This window comes from Hemitrygon akajei, chromosome 29 (genome assembly GCF_048418815.1).
Source record: "Hemitrygon akajei chromosome 29, sHemAka1.3, whole genome shotgun sequence".
Classification (NCBI taxonomy): domain Eukaryota; kingdom Metazoa; phylum Chordata; class Chondrichthyes; order Myliobatiformes; family Dasyatidae; genus Hemitrygon; species Hemitrygon akajei.
Window position 1 is genome coordinate 4010452 of NC_133152.1, and position 25196 is coordinate 4035647.

The 25196-nt window shown below is 39.2% G+C and overlaps 1 protein-coding gene across 4 annotated transcripts in view; it reads right to left on the reverse strand.

The window, feature by feature from the left end:
* tmem269 (transmembrane protein 269) overlaps positions 1-22885 on the reverse strand; it is a 119553-nt gene extending 96668 nt beyond the window's left edge. The window contains exon 1 of one of the 4 annotated variants that reach the window (XM_073032517.1): positions 22764-22885. The gene's annotated coding sequence lies outside the window, so the exon portion shown is untranslated. The remainder of the gene's footprint in view (positions 1-22763) is intronic. The other 3 variants (XM_073032518.1, XM_073032521.1, XM_073032520.1) reach the window with 3 other exon arrangements.
* Positions 22886-25196: the final 2311 nt, after the last annotated feature.

Consider the following 25196-nt stretch of genomic DNA (forward strand, 5'->3'; position numbering starts at 1 on the left):
CCTACAGAATACCCCCAGTGGAGTAACTGCTCCCTTCCTGTTCCTGACTTCTACCCATACTGACTCAAAAGAGGATCCTGCTACATTACCCACCCTTTCTGCAGCTGTAATAGTATCCCTGACCAGTAATGCCACACCTCCTTCCCTTTTCCCCCCTCTCTATCCCTTTTAAAGCACTGAAATCCAGGAATATTGAGAATCCATTCCTGCCCTGGTGCCAGCCAAGTCTCCGTAATGGCCACTGCATCATATTTCGTGGCTGAATTCGCCACTGACTCCATGTTGCTGCATATTCCGATATTATGATGCAGTTTCGTTTAAAAGTGCAGTTTTATTTTCTGTTTTAAGTCTCAAAGGTTATTGCCAGTAGTATCGCTATAATACTGCCAGTTTGGTCAGTGGAGGGTGAAGATTTTAAAGGAGTTCGGAAATCCCGAAGGATTGGGAAAGTTAATGTTGACGGTGAAACAGATTCTACCTTTGTTTAATCTTCGCACGAGGAATTAGTAACGAGTATCCATGATAACTCCTGTTCTGCCAGAAGAGCAGAGGGTTGGATACAAAGTTTCGTCAAAGGCAGTTCAGTGCCTTTAAGCCGTTTTATTTCCTTCGATCGTAAATCCTCTGGGGAATAACATACTTCGGCTGGGATCAGCAGTAACTCCACGAAAGAGGATTTAAATCATTTCAAGAAGTCTCTCCTTTAACGGACTGAGTAAGCATTTGGACTTTCGCATTACTACTTCAAGGAACTGTTTTCGCATTCTCGCTTTAAGAACTGTTTGAGCTGCCGTATCGCAGCTGACTTCCGGTTAAGTTAATCGTTTGTTTACTTCTGGGTTTTTTTTTTGTTTTTTTTTACAGTGTTTAATAAATGTTTTATTTGTTATAAAAAAAACCTGTCTCAAATCATATATTCAATGTTGCTGATTTGTAACAGCGGAGCCTGCCATAGCTGGGACTTTGAATCTGATTTTTCCATTTATTCGCCGGAGAAGTCAGAGCAGATACTAACTCAGAATTCGCTCTCTTCACCAGGGGACATGGACTAATTAGACATTCCAAATCTGACCACTCTTGCCCCTCACTCCTCAGAAATGAGAGAACCCTGTCTTTGAAATCTCTGACCCCAGCTACCGCTACCTCAGCACTGGTCTGCATTAAAACAAGAGCTGCGCCAGCCATTTTATCAAACCTCCGCCCACAATTGCAACTTCAACACTACTTAACAGTGGAATTAACCATTCTGTCCCACTGGTTCATTGCTCAGGGTAATCAAACAGCATCCAACGGAATCAATCCCGAACATAGCCTCCACAATTGTAACTCTCGCTTCAGCCAGCGGCTTAATTTAGGGGGTGATAGCTCAATGATCGGAACAACTTTGAAGGATAAAATGAGAATAATGGAGCATGTGAAAGGCCCTGCCCCGATGAAAGCTACAATTATTACTAAGCAACGCAGTGGTTTAATTATTGAAATACATACGTTTCTAAGTGTTTTATATGCACAGAAAGGTAAAGTATATACTATATACTAAGACAAACGTATGACTAACTGACGGTAAATAATATCGGATGTACCTGTTCTGACTCAGAGAATTTCCGGTTTTTTTTCCGATCCCGATCCGTGGTAATCTATGCACATCCTCCCGTGTACTTTAAATCATTTCTAGATTACATATACTACCTAATACAATATAAAAGCTATGTAAATAGTTGTTACACTGTATTGTTTAGGGAATAGTAACAAGAAAAAAGTCTGTACATGCTCAAACCACAAGTGCTGGAGAGAGAACTTCCAGGTATTCCCAAACTGCGGTTGGTTGAATCCGCGCATGTGGAACCCGCGGATAAGGAGGGCCGACTGTATGCTGAAATCAGTCTGTAACTTGGAGTCTTGCACATTTCTGCAAGCTCCTCATGATACCATGCTAAATAAAGGTATCATCACTTTAAGTCTGGTCTCTAAAGTCGTTTTTCTTCCACAGTAGGCAAAGTGAGCTTGCTTGTTGGTGATGTAGCAGTAGTCAGATGTGTTGACTCCTACGGTTCCACAGGTGATATATTAGTGATAGTGTCAGGGACTTCCTTAAGCTGGCCTAATTGATTTCCCCTGCAATGATCTGTAAGGCATCAAAGTGCACTGTCTCATGACTTATCATCACAATGCTCAGCTCCTCCAAGTGCCAGCATGACATTGGCCAGGGGTGGAATGTACACTACAAACAGGGTGATGCAATTCTGGAAAAAAAATTCAGTCAGCCAAGCAGCCCATAACTAAAACAGACATAGATAACAGTACAAAGGTGCAAATATAGCTTTGCAGGATGCATGTTCTAGCACTTTGTATGCTGATTAGATTCCCTATACCATCTGATGTCCTCTATTAGTGGCAGGACATTTTATTAGTGACAGTGTGACGTCTTCAGATTTAGCAACCCAATATGCAGTACATTGCATGCAGTTTATAATGCCCTTTGCACAATGGATACAATATTAGCATTTTGGAGTTTTATGCAATATCTGTTCTTAATGTAGACTATAGGTTATTTACCTCCATCATGGCCAAACGATTACAGGAGTTTCTACCCATACTGATAGGTAACGATCAAACAGGTTTTATACGACAACCCCAGACTCAAGACAATATACGAAGGACACTTCACATTATGGATCATATACAAAAAAATAAAATCGAAGCAATAGTGATAAGCGTGTACGCTGAAAAAGCATTTGATTCGGTTCACTGGAATTTTCTTTACAGAGTTTTACATAGATTTGGTTTCCAAGACACAATTATTAAAACTATACAGACACTATTTGACGATCCTACTGCTAATATTAAAATCAATGGATATTTATCAAATAGTCTTACCCTAGAAAGGGGCATGAGACAGGGTTGTACATGGTCACCACTACTCTTCGCGTTATATCTGGAATCATTAGCTCAATACATCAAAAAAAAATGAAGATATCAGGGGAATTACTATTAAAGGGACAGAGCATAAATTGGCTTGTTATGAGGATGACATTTTGATCTATCTAGGGCAACCAACATACTCTTTGCTTAAATTGATGCAATCCTTTGAACAATATGGTCAATTATCAGGATACAAGATCAACACAGATAAAACCCAATTACGTTTATATTGCTACAGCCCACCAAGAGAAATTGAAAGTCAATACCCCTGGGCATGGCACAGAGCCTTTCAAATATTTGGGCATCCTTATGCCAAAAGATTTGGCAAAATTATCAGAATGTAATTATCAGCCTTAATATAAAAAAATTAAGGAAGATGTGGCAAGATGGAACCTGATTCCTTTTTTCAGTCTCAGTCAAGGACGGATTCTATTAAAATGAATATACTGCCCAGACTGTTATATCTCTTTCAGACCCTACCGATAGAGATGAATCAAAATCAATTCAATGAATGGAACAAGATGCTCGGCCCAAAACGTCGACAGCGCTTCTCCCTATAGATGCTGCCTGGCCTGCTGTGTTCCACCAGCATTTTGTGTGTGTTGTTGTTTGAATTTCCAGCATCTGCAGATTTCCTTGTGTTTGCTATCAAGGTATATTTGGCAGGGTAAAAGGCCTAGAGTTCGTCTCAAAACTTTGCAATTAGCAAAGGAAAAGGGGGGATGGGGCCTACCTTGTCTTAGAGATTATTATTTTGCAGCACAGTTGAGAGCTGTGATATGTTGGTGCAACCCATCATATGACGCTCAATGGAAAAACATTGAGGAGCGGGTACTTCCCATCCCCATACAAGCAATTTTGGCTGATAACAACCTGCAAAGGTACATAAATACTATTGATAACCCATGGGAGAAATTGACTCTTAAAATATGGAAAACTACTATAAAATATAATCAAGAGGGAGATATTGCAATTCTTAAATGGTGTGCATATGACTTGGATTTTGCACCAAATAAATTGGATGCTACATTTAAGGACTGGACAGCTAAAGGAATAACAGTTCTTTGCAACATAATGAAAGAAGGAACACTGTTCAGTTTTAAATGCTTAAAGAGAAACACTTATTAGAAAAACAAGATTTTTATCGGTATTTACAGATGCGACAATGTGTTAATAAGATGCTTAAAAATGTAACCAAGGGAAATACATGCTTCATAGAGCTCTTTAGAAAAGCATATAATTCAGATAATGGTAGTAGAATCATTTCAAATATGTATAAGTGGTTGTCAAATCTTAAAACACATTCAACTTCATACATTAAAACAAAATAGGGGATGGAAGGAGGGATAATTATATCTGAGGAAGAATGGACAACAATATGGAGGTATCAATGGAAGTGTACCAATTCACAGAAATGGAGGGAGTTTGGATGGAATAACTTGATAAGATATTTGATTACACCCTCTCAGAAATCCCATTATGATAGTAACCTCCCTGTTTGCTGGAGAAATTGTGGAAATCAAAATGCAAATCATTATCATATTTTTTGGGACTGTCCTGTTATCAAAAACTATTGGAGGGGAATACATAATGCCCTACAAGACATCTTTAAATGTGAAATACCCTTAGAGAGTAAGACCATATTTTTTGGATATATACCTCAAGCATGGATGAAAAGAGATAAATACTTAATGAATATACTGTTGGTGGCTGGTAAAAAGACTCTTTTTGAAATTTTTATTTATTTATTAAATTTTAGAAAATTACAAAGAATAAATGTGATGATAGGGAGAAAAATGATATTAACCCTCCCCGCTCCCCCCCTTAACCCTTATCTAAAGAAAGAAAAAAAAGAGAAAGATTGCCTGGATATCGGAGGATCCCCACATGCTCCATAGAGTTCAAAATAATTTTAATATTTATTTTTACTTTCCCCAACTACTTTATAATTTTATCTTCAAAGGACCTATGTATTTAATCCTATCTTTTGTAAGTATGGGAGCCAAATTTTCAAAAATATATCATATTCATTTCTTAGATTGTATGTAATTTTTTCAAGTGGAATACAACTATGTATTTCATTATTCCAACAATCCATAGTTAAATATAAATCAGATTTCAAAGTAACTGCGATAACTTTTTTGGCTACTGCCAATGCAATTTTTATAAATTTTTTCTGATACTTATTCAATTTAAGTTTCGGTATTGTCCCTTCAATGTCTCCTAATAAAAATAAAACTGGACTATGTGGGAGTTGTACTCCAGTAAATTGTTCCAATAAAAGTCTTAGATTTATCCAAAATGGTTGAATTTTAAAACAAGACCAAGTAGAATGTAAAAAAGTACCAATTTCTTGATTACATCGAAAACATTGGTCAGACATATTTGAATTTAATCTATTTATTTTCTGTGGTGTTATATATAATTGATGTAAAAAATTATATTGTATTAATCTAAGTCAAACATTTATTGTATTTCTCATACTATCAGAACATAATCTTGACCAGTTTTTTCCATCAATTTTAACATTCAAATCAGATTCCCATTTTTGTCTTGATTTATGAATTCCTGATTTAATTGTCTGTTTTTGAATCAAATTATACATACAAGATGTAATTTTTTTAATTTTTCCTTTTTGAATTAATATTTCTATTTCACTAGGTTTTGGCATCAACATTGTTTGTCCCAGCTTTTCTCGTAAATAAGCTTTTAATTGAAAATAACAGAAAAGAGTGTTATTTGATATTTTATATTTATTTTTTAATTTTTAATTGATCAAACGACATCAATATACCTCCTTCAAAACAATCACCTATATATTTAATCCCCTTTTGGAACCAATTATATAAAAGTTTATTATCCATTGTAAAAGGAATAAGCCTATTTTGAATTAAAGTTCTTTTTGCTAATAAAGATTTCTTTATCTCATCGTCCATATTTACCTTATTCCATAAATCAATCAAGTGTCTTAATATAGGAGATTCTTTTTTTTCCCGTATCCATTTGGATTCCCATTTATATATAAAATCTTCTGGTATGTTTTCTCCTATCTTATCTAATTCTATTCTAATCCATGCCGGTTTTTCTTCATAAAAAAAAGTCGCAATAAATCTAAGTTGATTTGCTTTATAATAATTCTTAAAATTTGGAAGTTGTAACCGTCCTAAATCAAATTTAAATGTCAATTTTTCCAATGATATTCTTGACATCTTTCCTTTCCAAAGAAATTTCCTTACATATTTATTCAGTTCTTGAAAAAACTTCTGAGGTAATTGTATTGGTAAAGTTTGGAATAAATATTGCAATCTAGGAAATATATTCATTTTTACAGCATTAACTCTACCTATTAATGTTATTGGTAACATCATCCATTTATCAAGATCCTCTTTTATTTTTTTTAATAATGGCAAATAATTTTGTTTATATAAATTTTTTACATCATTATCAACTCTAATACCTAAATATTTTATCCCATTTATTGACCATCGAAATTGAGTTACTAATCGACATTGATTATAATTTCCTATGGTAAGGGGTAAAATTTCACTTTTATCCCAATTTACTTTATGCCCTGATACTTTCCCATATTCTTCCAATCTAAAAGATAATCTTTGCAAAGATTGCAATGGATTTGCTAAATAAATCAAAACATCATCAGCAAATAAATTAATCTTATATTCTTCTTGATTAACTCTAAAGCCCCCAATGTCTGAATCTGTTCTAATCAATACAAATAAAGCAAGTGATAATGGGCAGCCTTGTCTAGTTGACCTCGTTAAGCAAAATGGTGTTGAAATCTGACCATTTGTAACTACTTTAGCTTGAGGATTAGTATTTAAGGTTTTAATCCATTGTATGAAAGATTTTCCTAACTCATATTTTTCCAATACCTTAAATAAAAAATCCCATTTCAATCTATCAAATGCTTTTTCTGCATCCAAAGCAACTGCCACACTCATTTCCTCTCTTTTTTGTGCCAAATGAATTATACTAAGTAACCGGGTTATATTATCCATTGATTGTCTGTTTTTAAGAAAACCTGTTTGATCCATGTGTATTAATTTTGGTAAATATTTAGATATTCTATTAGATAAAAATTTTGCTATTATTTTATAATCTGTATTCAACAAAGAAATAGGCCTATATGATGTTGGTTTTAAAGGATCTCTATCTTTTTTTGGCAATACAGTTATGATCGCTGTTAAAAAAGATTGTGGGAGTTTATGCATTCTTTCCATTTGGTATATTAATTCCATAAAAGGAGGAATTAATAAATCTTTAAATTTTTTATAAAATCCCATCTTCTCCTGGGGATTTATTACTCTGAAGTGATCCTAAAGCTTCTTCAACCTCTTTTAATGTAAAGGGCATATCTAATCCTTTCTGTTCTTCCAAATTTAATTTTGGAAGAGTTATTTGTGATAAAAATTTATCTATCTCAGCAAACTTATTTTGTGATTCTGATTGATATAGTTCAGTATAAATTTTTTTTAAAGTTTCATTAATTTCTAAAGGTTTATAAGTAACCTTATTTACACTTGTTCTAATTGCATTTATTGTTTTAGAAGCCTGTTGTTTTCAACTGCCAAGCAAGAATTTTATGTGATCTTTCACCTAATTCGTAATATTTCTGTTTAGTTCTCATAATTACTTTTTCTGTACGATATGTCTGGAGTGTATTATATTGTAGTTTTTTATTAACAAGTTGTCTTCGTTTTTCTTCTGTCATATATCTTTGAGATTCTTTTTCTAACTTTATGATATCTTTTTCCAATTGATCTATTTCTGCCATGTATTCCTTCTTAATTTTAGATGTATAACATAATCTGACCCCTTAAATATGCTTTCATCGCTTCCCATAATACAATTTTATCCTCAACTGAATGTAAATTTGTATCCAAAAAAAACTGAGTTTTTTCATAAAATCACAAAAATCTTGACGTTTTAATAAAATTGAATTAAATCTCCATCTATAAATCAACTCCTCCTTATCCATCATTATCATTGTCATTATCAAGGGGGAATGATCTGACAGTATTCTTGCTTTATATTCCACACTTTTCACTCTATCTTGAATATTTTTTGATATTAAAAAAAAATCAATCCTTGAGTAAGTTTTATGTCTATTTGAATAAAATGAATAATCTCTTTCTCTTGGATTAATTTTTCTCCATATATCAATCAGGTTTAAATATTTCATTAATGATAAAGTTAGTTTTATTACTTTTGATTTTGTGGCAACTTTAGTTGACCTATCCAAAACTGGATCTAAACAAAAATTAAAATCTCCACCTATTAATATTTTATCATGTGCATCAAAAAAACTTCTTGTATGAATTTTGCATCATTTTCATTTGGTGCATAAATGTTCATAAAAGTCCATAATTCTGAAAAAAATTGACAATGTATAATCACATATCTCCCCACAGAATCAATTATTACATTTTGTATTTTAATTGGTAAAGATTTATTAACCAAAATTGCAACTCCTCTCGATTTTGAATTAAATGAAGCTGCAATGACATTTCCAACCCAATCCCTCTTTAATTTCTTATGTTCTGTTTCAGTTAAATGTGTTTCTTGTAAAAAAGCTATATCTCCTTTCATTTTAATATATGTTAAAACTCTTTTTCTTTTCACAGGTCCATTAATTCCATTAACATTAAAACTTTAAAAATTAAGTAAATTAATCATTCATAATACCTTGGGAACTCTTTAAAATTCTCCATGTTGCTATGAGTTTCTCCCCAACCATCCAGGCAAAAAAGAAGAAAAATAGAAGAAAGATAACTAATATATAAGAAAAAAAAACAAAGTACCCCCCCCCCCCCACTAATGTTGCGAATAAAAAGAACACAACATTACCCCCCCCATTTTAAGGGTCATGGCAATCGCCATGATTGTACACGTGAAACTCACAGCCATCGATCAGGAGCTCCTCCAGCTCCCCCGCAAAAAAAAAAGAAATTATATTAGTGAAAAAAAAGAAAATAATTAATGTCTCTACTCCCAATTAATACTCAACTATTTTTTTTTATGAATGTCTGTCAAGTCCAACCTTGTTTCAGTCTTCATCATTAGTCCATTTCATTTCTATAATTCTTTACTCCTCTTCGTGGACATCAGGTAATTCTTGTACAAATTTCTCCGCTTTCCGGTAGTCAACGAAAAATCTTCTTTCTTCGTTATCCAGGAAAATGATCAATTTTGCTGGGTAGCTCAATAAAAATTTATAGCCCTTTTCCCATAAAGATTTTTTCACTGGATTAAATTCCTTCCGCCTCTTCAGAAGATCGTAACTTATGTCTGGATAAAAAAAAAACTCTTTTCCCTTCTATTATCAATGGCCCATTTCTCTTTTTAGCACCTTGAGTAGCTGCCTTCAAGATCATTTCTTTATCTTGGTACCTTAAGCATCTTATCAAAATTGATCTTGGATTTTGATCTTGTTGAGGTCTTGGTCTTAAAACTCTGTGTGCTCTTTCAATTTCAATTACTTGGCTTCCTTCTTTCATTTCCAAAATTTTCGGAATCCATTCTTGAAAGAATTTTATTGGATTTTCTCCCTCTGTACCTTCCATAAGACCAACAATTTTGATATTATTTTGTCTACTAGTGTTTTCAAGCGCATCTATTTTTTCCAACATCCGTTTTCTTTCTATTGTCCAGGCAAGATTATTGTCTTCTATCTTATCTATTCTTTCAGTGTTTTCTTCCACTTTTACTTCCATCTCTTTAACTTTATTATCCATCTTCTTTTGTTTTTCTACCACATTATCGAGTGTATTCTGCATCCTTCTTATAGCTTTTAATTCATTCATAATATATATCAGGATATCTTTTATGTCTCCTTTAATCTCGTCCTTCTTTTCCTCTTTTTCTTCCTCTGAATTTCCCAAAGAGTCTGATTCCACTTCTGATTCACTTCCAGCCCTAGTTGGGATTTGTAGTTTTGTTAATATCTGTTCATGCATACTTGTTTCTTTGCGCATGCATTGTTCTTGCCGTTTCTTCTTAGAGACCGCCGACATTGCTGCAACTTCCTGTCCCGCATCATCAGAAGTACCATGCACTTCGCCGGGAGGAGATCCAACTTGAGTCCGAGGCTTCGCCAAGACGGTTAGGCCTTTTTCCCCGACGATTTGCGCAGTCTTCGAAGTAGTAGCTTTCTTCTGTTTCGGTTCAGGAGCCATATCAAAAGATAATCCTGAGTTACTTATAAATAGTTTCTAGTAGATATTTGTTAATTCTTCTTCATTTAAACCCTATTTCATTACCTTTTACGAGGGAGCTGGATTCCCAACGTCTTGATCCTACGTCATCACGTGATGCCCCCCAAAAGACTCTTACTAGGAAATGGTTATCACAGGTGAGCCCAACTTTAAATACGTGGATGGAAATTACAATGGACATTTACAAAATGGAGAAGATAACAGCATCTGTTAATCATAAGCTGGAACAATTTGATTCATACTGGGAAAAATGGTTTAACTACATAATGCCTCATAGGCCTGATTTTATTCTCACAAATCAATGAATCTGTTGTAAAAAAAAATCACTCCCTACTTGTACATAGTTCTTTCCTTTTGCTTGTTTTTTCTTTTCACTCTTTTCTATAAGTGTATACCTCAGATAAATACTTTGTGGAGATTTGTGATATATATGATTATATGATATATATGTACAATGTCTGAAATACATCTTATGAAAATGTTTGTTTGATGATGAACTTCAAAAAAAAATTACAAAAAAAAGAATTGTTTGGTGTTTTGTGGAGTTCTTTAAAGTTGAGATCATCGTCAAAGTGCGATTTATTGTCACCTAAGTTAACAAATTTCATTACACATGCTGGAGAAAATAAACCTGACTCTGGGTTTGGGTATTTGACCCTCCACAAAATTCTGTGTGGGAATTTAAACTGGAGGTGCCAGTGTTTTTTTTTTATGAGGTAGAGTTGCAAGCTCGACATCAACCCGGCACGGATGGAGAGCGCGATTGGGAGCGGTCTGTCACTGGATCGAACTCGGGACCTCTGTTCTCAAGACCGGCGCTGATCTCACTGCCAGCCAAACTTGTTTTGATTCTGTAATGTGCAGGTGCAATGATAGACTTACTTGCAGAAGTATGACACACATATAGCATCAGATAATCATTCACAAGAAAAACATAAAATACAGAATAGTACACCACAAGAACAGGGCCTTCTGTCCACAATGTTGTGCTGTAACAAATTAATTAGTAGTCAAATAGACAACTAATCTAATCCCTTCTGCCTATACAATGTCCAAATCCTTCTTCACATTCATGTGCCTATCTAAGTATCTCTTAAAAGTCTTTAATGTATCTGTCCCTACCAGCACTCCAGGCAGTGCATTCCAGGCACTGACTGCTCTCTGTGAAAAAAACTTGCCCTTCACATCCCCTTTGAAATTATCCCCTCTCACCCCAGCAGGAAATCCCAACTCCCCCTCATGGTCTTCTGGAGCGTCCACTAGGAGGGCTTTGCCCTCAGGCACTCCGGGAAATTTGGGGGTCCCCATCACACTCGCTACTTCCTTGGCCATACCACCATTGGCTTCGATTGGGTGAACCACACAGTCACTCGTTTAAATTCGGTATCTGGCCCAATGTTCGAAAGACTGGGTGCACGGACAACGTCTGCAAAAAACTCTCACACACTTTCTCCTTGCAGGACCCCATTAGCCTTCTCACAAGAGAGGTGTTGGTCCCACCAGAATTGAAACGCTGCTCATCTCAACGGGGTCCGGACAAACCAACATTAATGTATCAAGAACCTCAGACACTCCCACATTGGCCTCCGAGAACTCCAGTTTCACTGACAAATAACTGTCGTATGGATAATCACCATCACCAATACCCCAAATCTCCAGTGCACTGAATGGTGTCAAGGGTAAGTGCTTCACCGGTTGTAAAACGAATGATACTGTAACGTGACCTGCGACCCGGTGTCAAGTATGGCTTTAGCGTATATTCCCTCTATCTGTAGCGACACACTGGAGCGCAGTCCCACTAGACTTTAGGAATAGGGTCTTTTGCTTTCCGAAGTTCCTTGGTACATTGCTGGGAAAGTGTTGCCCTAGAGACACCACAACATTCCCTCACTGGGTCTCCTCTATGTTTCCTGACACTTCTCCCTGCTTAGATACCCAGGGGCTCGCTCTTCGAGGGGCTTCCTGCCACTCACATCCCCGCCGGAAGTGTCCCTCTTCCCCACAGTTACAGCACATGCTACCAGCCACCCCTCTTCTCACGGAACCCCAGCCACCCACAGCCCTCTGCGTAGTCCGTCCCCTTGGGTGGGGGGTGGCCTCTCTACCAGTCCATACCCGCTGTTAACACCCGGAACATCACAGTTCTCAGCTCTGCCACCACCTTCTTAACCATTTCCCGGGTTGGGCTGGCCCTGGTCGCTTCACAACAAGGGGCTACTACTGAGGACTGTACCTTGCTGACGGAGTCCTCTCGCGAGTTCTCCTCCTCCTGCACCTCTCTGATTAGCTGAACAAATGAGTGGGGGTGCATTTTACAGGACTACCGAGACCCCAAGCAATCACGTCCTGGGGTTGGGTGCCCTTGGCTATCTGGTCCATCCTTAACTTAGCCACCTCAGCTGTCTGAAAGACACCCCTCGGCGCTGCAAACAATTTAGCTGTCTCTCTAGCTGAAAAAGGTATGTGGAAAGCTTCTCCCCCTTCTCCTGATGCATGTTTTGAACCCCCCCCCCCCCCCCCCCAGGAGCTCCAGTGGGCTCTCTGTCATACCAAAAGTGCTCTCTAATGTGTCTAGATTCTCAGCAAGGGGAGCAGAGGGTTAGCTAACTGTCACGCCTCTTACTACATCAGCCGCCAACCCCTTCAAACTTTCAATCGATCTCTGTCGCTTTTTGTCATCAGAGCACTGCCCCTCATCTAACAACTGAGAGGACTTCTCCACCCAAGTCTCATACTCCTCTTCCCCCTTGGAGGTGGGCATTATTCCAGAGAAAATTCTTAGCTTGTGGCGGGAAACCGCTGCCTGTGCACTGGGCCACTTATTCGTCAGGGAGCTAAAAGCTGATGCCAACTCAGAGCCCTCAGTCTTCACTGGGGGACGGAGACTAATTAAACTTAACAAATCAGACCACCCCCCCTCACTCCTCAGAAACGATAGAACCCTGTCTCTGAAATCTCCGCCTCCAACCGCGGGCGACTTAGCTTGTGACCCAGCCTGCTGGGCTCCTTTCTCTTCCTCCCTGACTAACAGCCCATGGCCCTGCCTCACTTGAGGCACTGATAGACACTGGCAGTTCCAGCGCCGTTACGTCAGCACTAGTCTGAACTAAAACAAGGTCTGAGCCCGCCATTTTATCAAATCTTCGCACTACGATTTCAACTTTGTCAACAGTCTTTAACCATATTCAAGTAACGAATTAACAATTCATCCAGGGTATGAATATCCACGCCACTCAACATGCACGCATTAATTACCGGCAATCCCACAGAGGCACACCAGTGCTCCACCCCAGCAACATCCGTACCAGCACAGATTTAAACAGGACAATCACACAGCATCCAACGGAATCAATCCAGGATGTAGCCCCCCACAAGTGTAACCCTCAGGCCCGTCCAGCTTGTGCTCGTTTAGGGGTAACAGCCTTCAGCCCCGCCAAACTGGGTAATCACGTTTGTGTGGAAGCTGTGTAATGTACCCCAGTTACAAACCTACAACGCAAAATATTAGATAGTACATCATATGCAATTAAATGATTGGACTTTATGAATCTTAATCTGAATATAGGGTTAGTAATGAAAATAAACAAAAAAATGGGCCCAAGTCAAGTCAAAGTCATGTTGGAGCTCACTCAGTAGTCATTCTTCCACTATCGGTCTCCTCCGAACGTCGCCAACTTTCGGACCCTTAGATCCCAGTCCACTCCGTCTAGTGGTCTACTAGCTCTCTCCACACGCATCTTCCCTCTTCACCTCCCCTCGACAAAAGACCGTGAAAACAACATCCTTCCAGGTGCAAAAGACAAAACAACAATCTCCGATCGGCTAACATCCATACTACAGTCCTGTTATCTCCAGCCATAACCCAAACATTGCCGCTACAGAGAAACCGTTACCTCAGCAGTGAACATTACAGAGAAGCCATTACACATGCAAAAGGATAGATGAACTGACAGCACAAACACAGAAATAAATTGTTATGATCCAAACGCCATATAGGCTATAGGATAACCAAAGGTGGAATTTTAAAGTAAAATATAAAATTCATTGTTTAGAAATAACAGGAAAAAAGGAAAAGATATGATATTGAATAAGGGATGTGAGATGTACAAAAGCAAGATCATAATGTAGAATTAGAATATTAAAATTGGTTTGGGTAAATCAAGACTCAGCAAATATAGAAAACATGTCGGGGAGTTACTTACAGGCCATCAAATCAGAATATTTTGAAGAATCTTCAACAGTAGTTGTAAATTGTTGTGGCCGTGATTATTTTAAAGGAAAACCACACAAGTACTTGATACAAGGTTATTGACAGAATGGATTGAATGATAAGTTTTAAGAACAAAATGCTGCAATCTTTTATACATTCATTTGTTAAGTAATGTGCTTGCCCAATCACACAACAATCTCATGACTGATATTCTCTGAACACTATTTTCCTGCCATGTTCCTATATCCATTGATCCCCGATATTTAAAACTCTACTGATCTCACAGCTGAATGAAATCAATGACTGAGCCTGCAGAACGATCCCAGGATAGAGAATTCCAAAAGATCATTTACTAACATTTAAGTCCTAAATGGCCTGTCCCTTATTTTCATACCTTCATTTTAGAATCCTTGGCTTGAAAGAGCTAGAATTGGTTCAGATTGTGATGCTGCCTGTGTCAGAGAGGTGTTGGTGCACCAAGGTAGTGTGCAGACTAACAGTGAATGATCATCTCAGTCAATTTTCTTGTGATCGCAAGACTCTTTGGACATTGTTAATGTGCAATGCTGCAAGTCTGATTCACTGATTTATTGGCAGGGTAGCTGCATAGCTTTGGTCATAGGGAGGACTAGGCTTCAAGCCGTGGTGTCATCTGTTTACAGCTGCCCAAGAGAGAGGTGGCAGAGTTGGTGTTCTCCACCGGAGACAGTGTGGAGTGGTGGCCAAACTGGAGTCAGTTCTGCCGCCTCAGTACTCGCTCAGCAGAAGACGAACTATACTGTGCTTGACTCCAGACTGCTGCAACATTCATGGACTCAGGATCTTGGACTATATTTTTTTGTGTGACTGTATTTTACTGATAACTTATATGTGCTACGTGTGCCTTGTGCTGTGTTTGTCTGTTAGTATGCTGTTTTGCACCTTGGCCCCGGAGTAATGCTGTTTCATTTGGCTATAATCGTGGGTGTACATGTAAGGTTGAATGACAATTAAACTTGATCTTGAAACATCTTCCCCTTATCACTCTTGTTGATGCCTCGAAGAATTTTGAAGGTTTCAATGAGGTCACCTTGAATTCTTCTAAACTCTGAAGAATAGGAGCACAAGCTGCTCAATCTCTCATGTGACATACCTGCCTGACTTGTGAATCTCTCTACTGCATTCCATCCAGCAAATATAAACAACTTCTAAATACCTTTGATTCTCTTTTTTTGTAGGTACAAAAGAAAATGATAGAGCATGTTTTCAATTCACTCTCCATGATTTATAACATAAAGGTCAATCTAAAACACAATCAAGCCCTCTTAACTTGGATAATTGAGTACTTCCCTGTACCACAGTGTGCTTTGTGACATCAATCCACATGAAGCACACAGCAGAAAAAACCCTACATCACTGCTATTCAGAGAATCATCAATTACTTGCAGATTTGTTGGGATTGGCTTGAACAAGAATCAATTCCTCAGACTTGAAGCTGTTGGATGGAATCTTTGTGAATGTGAGATCACAGAAGGCTTTTATTATCATTCATTATAAGTGGGTTCGTTTGGTCCCACTCAGCATAGCAAAGCAGAAGAGGAGCTAAGTGGCTCTTGACATCTCCTCCAGAAACTCCTGAAAGGGTCTTTCAGGCTTAGCAAGGAGTCTTCTGAAATACAAGCTCCTACAACAATTGGAGGACCAGTATAACCAAAGTTTAGGTTGTCCAAAGAAAGGCCAGTGCAAAGACCTGTGCTACTTTACCTTTAGAAGTAAAACCCACTGGCTTCTAAATTATACCCCTTCTAGAAAGTGCCATCTGCTTTATGCCACGTTTCACAATCAAATAAACTGGCATTCTCTACTCAGAATGAGGGAAATTCATTTTGTTTTCATAGACTGAAACCAGACATTATAAGGTTGCAGATTTGCCAGGATTGTGGGCATCCAGTAAATTCTGACAAACAGACCATCCTAAGGCAATCTATGGAGCCTCCCCAACCTACAAAGACTGAGACACCTTGAACACATTAAATTGTCTCTGGTCCAAGAGGAAAGCATTCAGGAAGCTGATGTAACACATTCACCTTCAGGAATGCACAGATTACCCTCTATGATCCTTTAAGAATGAATCTGTACTTTCTGAGAATTATCAGTCCTTTACAACTTCCTTCTACAGATGAGTGGTAAACATGGAAGGTACAAGTTACACTCTCTATCACAAGTCCCTCACTCAAATCTGAGCTCCTGGTTTTGGGGATGAAAAACGCAGTTATAATCACAACAATCGGTCACAAGGAACTTGGCAGAGAGTGCAACTAAGGTGAGGAAGAGAAGAAACAGCACTTCTAATCACTCCTGGAGCACCCTATAGTACTGCCCAGAGAAGACTTTGTACTTCACCTTTGCCGATTAAAGTAAGAACAAAGCTTTACCTGCTGTGAGCCAATAGTAAGGGAGAGTCACTTTTGGGACTTGACTAGAAGGCAGTAGCTAGCTAAAAAGAGTGGCAGTCTTTGTACAAAGGTTCACTTGAAATCTTATTAGTCTAAGGCATTATGAGCCAGTTTATAGCCAAATCAAGCAAGACTTGCCACTAATTAGACTTGGAATACTGTTGCAATTCACCATCTTTCCAAATCAAAATCTGGTAATGAAGTGCAATTAAACCATTTCCACAATACTGTAAGTGGCATTATCATTGCCCAATTCTGAACAAACATGCTGATATCACCAGTGATAACTGACATATTTAAAACAGACATTTAATTACTGTTGCCACTCCTTTTCTGACTATTGTCTGTCATCACACAAAATCTGTATTTCATGGATCCACTGCCACTTTCAGAATGTGGGGCATTAATTTCTCCTGTAATGTGCTGGAGTGCCCTCAAAAACTTGGAAGCTTCTGCCTGTAATGGATTTTGTAACCATGCAGCAATGATTTAACTGACAACAAGCTAGCCTTCCTCTGTAACACTTGTGCATCGTATGGGCTCTGCTTGCACTGCAGTGAAAGCTGCAATGTTTGGTGTCAAAGCCTGCACAAGTCCACAACTAGCCAAGACATTCAAAATGGAAATGCACACAAGCCCACACAAAAGTTCAGCCTTCATCTGTGAGCAACTGCAACACAATCCTTATTTAGGCAATCTGGTGTAACTTCAGTATGAAAGGCAACGTTAACACTTGTTTTTCTGCTACAATGGCTGAGTCCAGATGGTCTTGACCCAGAACAATGACTGCCAATTTCCTTCTTTCGATGATTCCCAACCCAATAATTTTCTCTAGCTTTCTATATGATATTCAGATTTTAGCATCTACAGTCTCTTGTGTCTCCATACTCAGTGATTAACCTTCTGCAACCAGCTGAGTGGAATTCTTAAGACTCAATATCCTTTTGGGTGCAGAAGTGTCTTCTCAATTGTCTTTAGTGGTTGACCACTTATTTTTATGTGATTCCTAATTCTAGACACCCTGGCCAGGGGAAATAATAATTGTGCATCTACTCTGGCAAGCTACTTGAAAAAAAAAAATCACACTTCTCAACATGATCACTAGTTTTTCTAACCAAAATAGCAGTGGCCCAGTCTGCTAGTCTTTCTCTTTTATGCAGCTTCTCTATATCTCTGCATCTTCCTCATGAATCACAATCTCATCTAGCTAGCATCATCAAACCATTTGGTATTACACAACCCCTCATTTTATTATTGATGTAATGCAAATATCTAATCAGGCAATCATGTGGCAGCAACTCGATGCATAAAAGCAAGCAGACATGGTCAAGAGGTTCAGACTAGACATCAGAATGGGAAAAATTGTAATCTAATGTCTAATCAGAAACTGCCGATCGCCTGGGATTTTCACACCACAGTCTGAGAGGAGGAATTCCAACGTTGATCATGCCATGGATCTTCACTATTTATCAAGGGATCCGTGGATCCCAGGTTCGGAATCCCTGGTCTAGAATTTGGAGGGAACAGTGCGAGAAACAAAAATATCTAGTGAACAGTAGTTCTGTAGGTGAAAATGTTTAATGAGAAGAGGTCAGAGGAGAATGGCCAGACTTGTTCAAACTGACAGGAAGGCAACTCGAATAACCATACATTACAACAGTGATGTGCAGCAGAGCATCTCGGAATACACAACACGCCAAACATCTAAGTGGATGGGCTACAGCAGCAGAAGATCACAAACGTACAATCAGTGGCCACTTTATTAGGTACAGGAGGTACAAATTTTCACTAGTTAAAACTTCAAACAAATCCATTTAAGGATGCCGCAGCTGCGGAGTCACTGCCTCACAATATCAGCAATTCAAATTCAATCCTGACCTGGAGACTGCATATTCTCCTCGTCACCAGACAGCTCTCATCAAGCTGATGTGGTTTCTGCACTTTCCATCAATGGGTTGAAGGGTTAACTGGTCATGTAAATTGCCCTGAATACGCAGGCTAGTGGTGGAAACATTGAGGAAGTGATAGGAATGTTGGGAAAATTTAATGAGATTAGTGTAGAATTGGTGCAGATGGAGGCTTCATGGTTAGTGCAGAATCATGAGGTTGAAGGACCCATTTTTGTGCTGTATGACTACATAAATCTGATATGTAAAAAAACAATTTGTCTTCCATAAATCCCAGTTTACTGTCTACCCTCTATTATTTTTCAAGCACTTCCTTAATAATTCCAAACGTTTTCATCCTCATGGTCAGAAAATAGCATTATGAGATTTTTCTCTAAGTTCATACCATCAGTGACAAGCCTTAGAACTTTATCTTCTGAAACACAATGCCATAGAAACATAACGCATTCAGTACTCCCTGATAAGTACACTGGAACTGGAGTATCATGTTCCATGCATATGAATCTGAAACCTTATTAGGAGACAATGCTTAAATACTGACTTTAAAAGTGAGATTTGAAGCACTCAATTATACTAATTCTGACCTAACCTACCTTATTCCCCTAACATTTCTATCAACCTTTCCTCAGATTTTACCACTTATCTCCACAATACAGACAATACACTGGGCATTTAAGCTACTGACTTGCAGCCTTTCCGGATGTTGGAGGAAACCAAAGCACCTAGAGGAATCCCACATAGCTACAGGAAGAATGTGCAGACTCCCACAGCCTTTGGATGTTAGGACTGAAACCATAATTGTATTTCAGATATGAATATCACATAAGAATAGCAGCAAACAGTACTGCCTTGTAAATATTATATGATTTAAATGCTTTCTGGGCTTAGGATCATAGTCTGGAAACAGAACCACTACATTCACACTGATCAGTGAGCACCCATCCATATCAATCCCGTCAGCACTTGGCGCATAGGCTTCCATGTCCGGGCAATTCAAGTGCAGTTAAATGCTGTCAACGTTGGTCTCCACTAGGTTCTCAGGCAGTGTATTCCAGGACTCACCATTCTCTGGGTAAAAATAATCTCCTTAGTTCTCCTCTAAACCTCTTATTCCTACCCTCAATCTATATTCTCTAGTGTTATCTATCTCTAATAAGGGGAAATGATACCTGCAGTCTACCCATCTATTCCTTATAATTTTATGCTCATAGCCTCTCGTAACTTCCTGCACTCCAGGGAAAACAAATCCAGCCTCTCCAGTCTCTCCCTATAATTGAAACATTCCATCCCAGGCAACATCCTGGAGAATCTCTTCTGCACCCTCTCCAGCTATCACACCTTGACTAGAATTGCATGCAATACTGCAGCAGACATCCGACTGATGTTTTATGACATTTAAGCATCTTGCTCTTTTATTAAAGACTCCAACAATTTTTCATTGTTACTATTATGGTTATTAAACCATTAATGCATTTATTGAGTATGCCCACAAGAAAATGAATCTCTGGGTTGTATTTGGTGATATATATGCACTTTGATAATAAATTTACTTTGAACTTTGAACAAATGAACGTTAGAGTCCCTTCTGCCTTCCAAACCATCTACATGCCCATTTTCAAGGTTATTTGGACATACACCAATGTCACTCACCTTCACTGGTATTCCCAAAATATGTTAGCTCACATTTAATGACTGTCATTTTTCTAGCCCATTTCACTAATGTATCATATTACCCTAGAGGTTATGACTACCCTTTACTACCAACAATCCCACCCTTTACATCATAGGTGTCAAACTCAAGGCCCGCGGGCCATATCCGGCCCGGCGTACAATTATATCCGGCCCGCGAGATCATTTTAGATAGATCTATTATTTTAATTATTAATGGCCTGGCGATATGAAGCCTATTATTGTAAGTTAATACCAATCATAAAAATAATGCTTGCTCAGCAGTCTTCTTCATAAGAAACGGAATTTGTGAAGTGAAACACATTGTAGTTATAGCAGAGACTGAGACACGAGAACAGGCTGAAAAAACGCAGGCAATGAAAGCTGCGTTTGCACGCGCCCGGCTGATCCGGCCCGCATGAAGCTGCATTTTGCCCAATCCGGCCCGTGACCTAAAATGAGTTTGACACCCCTGCTTTACATCATTAACAAACTTATGTCTTGCATGTACACAAGGGTCACACCACTAGTCACTGGCACCCAATCAAAAAAACAACCATTACCTTCTGTTCCTACTTCAAGCCAACTTCAGATCCCACTTACCTTGGGTCCCATAGCCCCTAAACATATGGACTATCTTTCATGTGGGACTTTGTAAAGACTTAACATGTAAACCTCACCTACTGCACTGTCCTCATAAATACATTTGTTACCTCTTCAAAATATTCAATCAGATTGGTCAGATAAGATATGCCATTGACAAAGCAATGCTAGCTGTCCCTGCCTTTCCAAGTGATCATTAATCCAGCCCCTCAACTTTTCCAGTAACTTCTGATGTTCAACTTACAGGACTGTAATTGTTAGGTTTTCCCATGTTGCAGTTTTTGAAAAAATAACTGCATTTACAGTCCTCCAGTGATGTTAACTCACTTGTGGCCAGCAGATTTTAAAATTCTCAAGCCAGAGCCCCAGCTATCTTTTTCCTTACCATCAACAGCAGCCTAGGAAAAATCTCACCAGGTGTTGAGATTTATCTACCTTTAAGCCCATACTAAAATTTAATGATGAACTCTCCATTTATAAAGTCAATTTCCTTTGTAAATACTAAAGAAACGCTTTCATTCAGGATCTCCTGTCCTCTAGTTGTATGTTGATTGGCTTTCTCACTATTGCACCCACTTTCTCTGATTATCCTTTCCCCTTTACCATATGAATGACTTCAGTTTTATCTTAATCATGTCTATCAATGATATTTCATGATAGCTCTTTGCCTTTCTGATTTCCCTCTTAATAACCTGCTTACACTCCTTATGCACTTGATAGACTTCCTGGTCTTTAGGTTCTTCCAGTCAGCTATGCTTCCGCACCCCCCCACCCCCCATTTAACCTTAATTATCCAGGGTTCCCTGTACATTACCCTTCAATGTCATCCTTATCAGAACACGCTCATCCTAAGCTCTTGATATTTCTCCTTTTTTATGTTCCCCACCTGCAAAATAGATGTTTGTCATCTATCTTTGCCAGGTCCTCTTATTTTAATGAAATTAGCCTTACCCAATTTAATATATGAAATCCTGATCTATTCCCATCTTTTTCCATTAAGTAAAGAACTTATGATCTTATATGAAATTATGATTGAAGAGTTTTAAGCTTACATTGGATTGATGATCGATTCTAACAGATCACGAAATGTACAGGAAGGGTCAATCAAAAGCAAATATCTGCCCGAGACAGGTCGAATGCAAATGCTTTACCACTGTTGCGGTTTTAATTTGTCGAAGGAGAGAGAGGTCCCCTTGAGTGAAGACGATGCACTCAGAGCTCAGCTATTCCCCGTTTCAGCCACACAACCCGAAGAACACAGAAATCCAGTCAGAGGTGCCGTTATCACCGCAAGCACAGATACATCTGCGAGTGAAGACAAACAACCCCGCACTTCAGTGTAAACAGCGCCCGATCAAAACACGGCTGGGCGGTGGGGGTTACTCGGAACGGAGAGACGGGGAGGGGATCAGGAGGAAAACCAGACGGTAACAGATACTGGCGGAGGGACGGGGGTTAGGCGACCGAGGCGGATGCGGGAGGTGATGCTGGGGGGGGGATGGAATGAGTCCGGGATATAAGGTGCACGGGGAGGGATGTGCTAGGCGGTTGTGACAATGGTCATAATAAGACGATACACAGCCGCGGCCGCAGGTTCCGTAACAGAGCGCATCCCCTGGTTTGCGTTGCCCACCACCTCGGGCCGATCGAAGCAACATGACGCGTCACAAAACGGGACCCGCTTAACGTGCCCGTCGGCATAGACTCTGCCGTCCTGTAAATGACCCGGCTCCACTCCACTCATTGTTCGCTAATGGTGGGGTGGGGGAGGCGGGGGGCGACTAACCTCCGAGAAACACCGGAGCAGAGCCTGTTGTCTGAGAAACGAAGAGCAGTCGCACTGACAGCAGCCCCGCCAGCGCGAGCTGTCCGCACGTGTCCAGACGCTTCCCGCGAGGGGCGTGGCCGGCGCGTGAGTGGCGGGAAGCGAACGCCGTCCATTCCTCCGTCGAGGAATTGTTCCCGGTGAGTTGCACCGCTTCCGGTTTCCACGACCCACCACTACACCGGACGGAATGTTAAAGGGTCAGCAGAATGTTCTCGACAGAAGGCAGTGGGGGAATTAGTTGTGGATGAGAGTGGTGGAAGTGGGATGTGGTGACATAAGTTCAGTGACCATTCGTGCTTCATCAGTTGACGCAAATGGAAGTTTTAAAGTCTCACCTTATCCGCTTCACCACTTCCCTTAGATCTCCATCCATTCTCCCACTTGAATAATTATATCTCACAATCGTATGCTCCACTGTTCCACCACACTAGTCACTTTTAGATGTTGCACAGCCATATCTCACAACTAATGTAATACAAGAATATTGCCCGATGCTCATTAACACACTTACTTTGGAGCATAAGGCAATGAATATCAATAGGAAACAGCAGGTAGAGTTCGCAGGGAGGGGGTTACTTTTAAAACTGTATACAGAACATGGAATACTACAACACAGTATGGTTCTTTGCCCAACCTTTAACATACTCTAAGATCAATCTAAGACTTCACTCCTGCATAGCCCCTGTTTATGTCTATCATCTGTGTGCCGATCCAAGCGTTTCTCAAATGCATCAAATGAATCTGTCTCTACCACCACCCCTGATAGGGCATTCCACACACTCACCACTCTGTGTAAAAAACTTACTTCTGATAGACCCCAATACTTACCTCCAATCACTTAAAGATATGCACCCTGGTATTAGTTATTTCCACTCTGGGGAAAAGTCTCCAGCTTTCCACTTGACTCATATCATCTTGTACACCTCTATCAAAAACCCTCTCATCTTCCTTTTCTCCAAAGAACCCTGGCTCATTCAACCTATCCTCATAAAACATGCTCCCTAAACCAAGCAGCATCCTGGTAAATCTCCTCTCCATCCTCTCTAAAGCTTCTGCTACACCCTTTCTATAATGGGGGCAAGAACTTATCACAATATTCCAGGGTTTTATAGAGATACAAGATTAACTCACAGGTCTTGAACATCCCCTGACTAATGAAAGCCTTATAATATACACCTTCATAACCACCTTATCAACTTGCATGGCAACTTTGAGGGAGGTATGGACCACAGGATTCCTCTGTTCCTCCACATGTTAATTATCATGCTATTAACCCTGTATTCTGCTTTCAAGATTAACCTTCCAAAGTGGAGTTGCGGTCACTGTCTCTGAAATGATCTGACACCTGATCTGGGTTATTGCCGAGCACCAGACTTGTATGGCCTCTATTCTAGAAGGTTTGTCTACATACTTCCTGCACACACCTAACAAATTTCACTCCACCTACTAAGGAGTAGGCACTAAGGAGGTGCCAATTCATTTAAGAGAAGTTGAAATCACCCACGACAACAACCCTTGTTTACACCTTTCTAAAATCTGCCTCAAGGTCCGTTCCTCAGTGTCTCCTTTGCTATTCGGGGTTCTATAAAATACTCCCAACTGGGTGATTGATCCCTTTCTGTTTCTAACTTCAAGCCACAGCAACTCAGTGGACAATTACTGCACAATGTTTGCCCTTTCTGCAGCTATGACACTATCTCTGATTAGCAATGCCATTCCCCCAGCTCTTTTACCTGTGTCCCTTTCAAAATATCTAAATCCTGGGAACATCCAGCATCTATTCTTGGCCTTGTGACAGCCAAGTCTCTGTGACGCCATATATGTATTGATATTGTGTTGCTATTCTTCTTTACATCGTACCTAATATTGGCTGATGCTAAATTAATGTTATATTCATGTGCTGTATTTTGGTTAAGTTGCTCATAGACAGTCTGGCCAGAAAGAAATGTCTGTGTTGTCTGTCTTTTTAACTTAATTTCCTTCTGTCTCTCATTTTTGTATTCCATTGTTGTTTTCTGTACAAATTGTGAAAAATGTGGATTGTGGTTGTTCAGTTCTCTGTGAATTCTTAAAGAGTTCTACTAGAGTTCTCCAGCAAAGACCAGAAAGTTAATTACTAGTCCAGTCAACCAACAACCTGCTCTCCGGCTGGATTTCCTTTATAGAATGTACTCTACCCATATTAGGAAACATTAGGCTTCTGAGTCACGAGTCATGTCATGAATGGGGTAATCTTTTCGTGTATTCATGTATTTGAGCATAGTGGCATGCCATCACAGAATGAAGGAATAATGTTGCTTCTTGGACATCAGTGTTTGACCTTCATGTAACAGTGTTTATGTTCAATGACAATTTATGATTAAATGAGCAGAATCCTTTTTAGGTAAAGTT